This window comes from Rutidosis leptorrhynchoides, chromosome 11, assembly GCF_046630445.1.
Source record: "Rutidosis leptorrhynchoides isolate AG116_Rl617_1_P2 chromosome 11, CSIRO_AGI_Rlap_v1, whole genome shotgun sequence".
Classification (NCBI taxonomy): Eukaryota; Viridiplantae; Streptophyta; class Magnoliopsida; order Asterales; family Asteraceae; genus Rutidosis; species Rutidosis leptorrhynchoides.
Genome location: NC_092343.1, coordinates 179,268,553 through 179,274,274, shown reverse-complemented (window position 1 = coordinate 179,274,274; position 5,722 = coordinate 179,268,553).

Here is a 5,722-nt window from a genome sequence, read left to right as displayed (position 1 = left end):
GAATACATTTGGTCTTGCCACTGGTGAACCACTCCGGGTATTATTGGACTTCATCATGTTTTACTCTTTCTCTATTATATATCGGTGTTTGAGAGTTATGAGTCAGCCTATATTTTTATTCAGGTCATGCAAGTGCAACCGAAACATTAAAAAGGACCCTTATGCCTATGGTCCTGTTTCAAAATATTGCTCCGGGTCCCCCGAACTCGCTTTTGCAGATAGTTGTTTAGAACAATCAACAGACTATGTGGTACTTTAATGATAGAATATCGCTACTTTTATGATAGAGTAATGTTGTTCTTGCTTCTGTTGAGAACATTCAGTATGAAGTCGCATTGGATGTCCTACAGATGGTATCAAGTGTTAGGATTATATATTTTTTGTAATTATAGTTTTTTTACATATTTAATATCTTCAACATTGTTATCTTAATTTCTTTATCTCGGGATCATTATTTGGGGATCAGGTCTTCTCTTTGGACCTGTGTTGAAGATTGCCATGTGTTACAAAAATAAAGGATTCCAAGCTTTCATTCATTAAATTGGTGAGTTACTGGATATTGTACTTAATTCTGGATCCATGCTAATTTGTGTATATTTTTTGCTACACTACATAGATGTTTGTTACTATATAATGATAATCAACCATAAATAGAATCTACATATAATAGTGCACATGGGTTGATAGTCCCGAGATATGGAGAATGAGATATGTGTAGTGATAATATAATGCATAGTATAAAAATTTTATTGTATTTAATTACATGTACATCAATAATGGCATGGAAAGTGAGAAGGATGTGTCACTTTTACCCTCATTATCGTTATATTAGCTGCCAATTATCCAGTTAAGATCAGTTATGGTCATTTACTACTGATATATTATACATTCATTGCCAGGATAAAAGGTAAAAATTCAACTTCAACTTGTATATGGGCAGGTATGCATCATCATATGGCACATGAATCCTAATCTTATATCTTGCTTTTCTAATAAACATGTGACTTTAATTTTCAGATTAATATTACCTACACCTTCTGATCAATGATTGGGGATAAATAAAATATGGGACATTTAAGTATTGTCGATAGATAAAGGCAATCTTTCAATATAAATGCTCTTTTGATGAAGTTGAATTCTGTAACCTTTTTTTGCACATGAACTTCTGATATGCTCAAGAATCACATTATGTGGTGACAAACCACAAATTCTTTAATGATGAAGATATTAAAATTTGAAATTTGTTTCCAAATTTTCAGTGTAACAACAATATTGATGGACCAATCTCATACATATATACAAGAAGGTTTTGGTAATTGGAGGTATGTTATAATCAATAATAATGGTATGGTATTCTATCCCTTAAACATTATTTTGGTGTATTTTATTTCAAGTTTTCATATTTGTTCTATAAATATTCTTTCTTTCAAGGTTGGTTTGTTAGAGGATATAATCAAAAAAGCTTTCTCACTAAATAGTTGTTTCTAATCCAATTATCACTACATTAGCAGATCAAGACGGTGGACAAACGTACTCTAAAACAACAGTTACAGTGCAAGGTATGTATAGATGTGTAATGCAACACATAAAAGATAATATTTTTAATATGTTTTGTTAAAGATATCTATATATACACATCTAACATATTTTCTTATTTTCAATGTTATATATATTACAATGCTCTAAAAATAAGAAGTTGCAAGAAAAGATAACATTACTTGAACAAGGAAAGATGTGGATTAAATTGAGAAACTAACATCTTGACAACATCTTTATGAAAAGTACATTGATGAGCTAAGGGAAGATCATCAAGATTTATACTTCAGAGGAGTGTTAGAAAGCAGATATTGCAATGTGGGTGGGTTTCTGGGCTTTGGGTCATGAGTAAAAATGAGTTGGGGTTCGTGAGGTATTTACTAATATTTTTTATATATATATGAGTTGGGTTAGCATAAGTTTTTTCTCCGCTCTTGCCAATATTTCAATATATTAAATAGGATTACAATAGTTTCTAAGCTTTTGAGTAAATTTAGAACTCAATGGGCGTGTTTAATGTTATCTGTTTTACCTGCTTGACCCATGTCACATATGTGTTTATGCAATATAATGTCTTTGTTATTGATGAAAAATTTGTTTATTATTTGATTAATGAGTTGATTACGTCCAACTTAAACTTAACTATACTTGCATCTTCTCTTCAAAGTACACATATTTGTGATAATCTACTGTTTGAATTATTCTAATTATCATTAATTAAGTAATGATGGACGTTTCATACCAAACAACATATTGAAAAATGGAAATTAAATCATTGATGGTATCTGATTTTGGTTAACCTTCATCATCAACACCGACTGAGTCGACATTAATAAACCTCTGTTTTTGCGAGTAAAATCAATGAATATAACTTTGCTGAACCAAACGTTCAACTTCGGTTTTAAAAACTCAATATATTGTTGTTGATATAACCTTTTACGATTCAAGTTTGTTTATTGAAGAGTCCCCGTGCAACACACGGGCTCTTAAATCTAGTTAATCATTAAAACTCAACTATAACTTTGTCAGAAGCCTTATACAGAACTTTCAAAGTAATTTAATATTACAATTAGAGTAGTTAAAATAAATATATTCAACGTAGTTGAAATAAATAAATATTACGATCACAGCCTCTAGTATATTTCACTCTATGCGGGCCAAACAGTTACCTAAAGCATTCCAGTTACGCTTTGCGTGATGAATGTGAGGAGTTTCTTTCTAACGCGTGTGTGAGTGACAAATGACAGTACTCGATGCCGAATTTTCAATTAAAAAAACATAGTGAAATATATTTGATTATGAGGATTGATTATTCATATAAATATAGATGTTTTTGAGCACAACCATTTGTCACAATTCAACAATTTTATGGCCCAACCCACTAAGTTTATGGCCCAATATGTGAAAATCAAATAAGGCCCAAGAACCTCATGGAAGTTCACTAGAACTTTCCCATGAGTTCTTCCATGGAATGGTATAGAATGTCCATGGAAATATCTAGATACATGAAGCTTCTAGTTCTTAGATCTTAGCCATCCATTGTATTTAATCCTAGCCATCTATTTTGTGATATGAGTAGTATAAATAGGGGTGGCCTCATTTGGCACACCACACCTCAAAACTCAAGTATTCTCTCTTGTAAAGCTTACATAATCAATATAAGCACTTTCTTTAAGTTCCCACTTGTTCTCTATTTTGTTCTCTTTTAGTCACTTAAATCATTAGAAGGTCCGAGCTAGGCTGACTTAGTAGAGACTAAGTGCCGCACGGTGAGCTTATCGAGATAAGTCCGTGACATTTGGTATCAAGAGCAAGGTCGATTCAAGGAGATGGCAACCGAGACCGAGAAGAATGTGAGCGCAACAAGTGGTGTGATGGGTGATGAGACTCATGGCCGGGTAGAGACTCGCCAAGGAGCTAAGAAGAACCGAGGTACGTCCAAAGACTTTGTCGCAAACTTGGACAAAAGGATCATGGATGTAGAGACATCCATGGACGACGTGAAAGCAAAGGTCGAAGACGTCCACCAACGTTTGGATGGTTTGGACGGGGACTTTGACGAATTGAAAGATGATTGCAAGAGTGCAATCAACGTGCTAGACGTTGACTTGCGACGTGAGATCCATGACTTAAGGGGTATGCTCATGGGTGAGATTACGAAGTTGCGAGGCGAAATGGAGGGGGAGGTCTCCACTATTCACCAACGCCTCGTGGATTTACAAACCAACATGAACTCTTGTTTGAGATTCATGGCTAGTGGAGGTGGCAACACTGGATGCAATGCTCTGAAGGTGGACGTTCCCAAGCCGTCACCGTTCGTGGGGAAGCGGGAAGCCCGAGCGGTTGATGATTTTATATGGGAGATGGAACAATACTTGGAGGGAGTCAACATAGTGGATGATGCAATGAAGATCAAGACGGCAACCCGTTACCTGAAGGATACCGCAGCGTTATGGTGGCGTCGTCGATATGGAGATATCGAGAAAGGTACGGTTACTATTGATACTTGGGATGATTTCCTTACCGAACTTAAGAATCAATTCTACCCCAAGAATGCTCAAAAGAATGCGATGAGTCGTCTACGTAAATTACATCATTCCAGGACGATTCAGGAGTATATTAAAGAATTCACGAACCTTAGCCTGGAGGTCCCAGATATTCCCGATGATATTCTTCTCTTCTATTTTCTCGATGGTTTGCAACCTTGGGCTAAAACGGAGTTGGAGAGACAAGGAGTCCAAGACCTTGCCTCCGCAATTGCTCAAGCGGAGGCACTAGTCGACCATGCTAATAGGAAAGATTTGTTCAAGTCAAAAGATAAGAAGGTGAGCCATGAGAAAGGTGGGGGAGATAAGCCCGCCCAATCAAGGAATGATAATACACGTAAGCCACCAACCGGGAATAACAAGAGCATAAAAACTTCTTACAAGAATGATGGATGTTTCATATGTGATGGACCGCATAGAGCCCGAGATTATCCGAAGAAAGCTAGCCTCCATGCTATGGAAGCTCAAAAGGCGGGTTGTCAGGATGAGGAGCGGTGCATAGGATCAATGCATATCCTCAACGCAATCAAGGCCAAGACGGAGATACCCAAGGTAGTGGCTAAAGGACTCCAATTTGTAGATATTAACATTTGCGGAGATCGGGTACGAGCTTTGGTGGATACGGGAGCAACTCATAACTTTATCTCCACCGATGAAGCCAAAAGGCTAGGACTTAAGGAAACAAAAGAGAGTGGCATGATGAAGACGGTGAACACAAGTGCCAGACCGATTAGTGAGGTGGCTAAAGATGTATATGTGAAGATTGGAGAATGGGAAGGAATGATTGATCTCTCAATCGTGCCTATGGACGACTTCAAGTTGGTACTTGGGATGGAGTTCCTAGATAAGGTACGCGGTTTTCCTATGCCATTTGCTAATTCACTGTGTATCTTGGATGGTGAGAAGACTTGTATGGTGTCAACCGAACGTGGAAGCAAGAGTGCATCCAAGTCACTTTCGGCCATGCAATTCAAGAAGGGGTACAACAAGAATGAGACATGCTATTTAGCGGTAGCAAAGCAAGAGACGGTTGAAGATAAGGGAAAACTAGAGGTACCCAAGGAAATTGAGAAGGTCCTTGATGAGTTCAAGGATGTCATGCCCAAGGAGTTACCAAAGAAGTTACCACCTAGAAGGGAGGTTGACCATGCGATTGAGTTGGAGCCGGGATCAAAACCACCATCCAAAGCCCCATACCGAATGCCACCACCCGAGTTAGAGGAGTTGCGAAGACAACTCAAGGAGTTGCTGGATGCGGGATACATCCGACCGTCAAAATCCCCGTATGGTGCTCCGGTGCTATTTCAAAGAAAGAAGGATGGGTCCTTGAGGATGTGTATAGATTACCGGGCACTCAACAAGGTAACTATCAAGAACAAATACCCAATCCCACTTATTGCTGATTTGTTCGATCAACTTGGGAAGGCGTGATACTTCTCCAAGTTAGACTTGAGATCGGGATATTATCAAGTCCGAATTACCGAAGGAGATGAGGCTAAGACCACATGCGTGACGAGGTATGGCGCTTATGAATTCCTAGTCATGCCCTTTGGCTTAACCAATGCCCCTGCCACATTTTGTACTTTGATGAACAAATTATTTCACCACTTCCTCGACAAGTTCGTCATGGTGTACTTGGA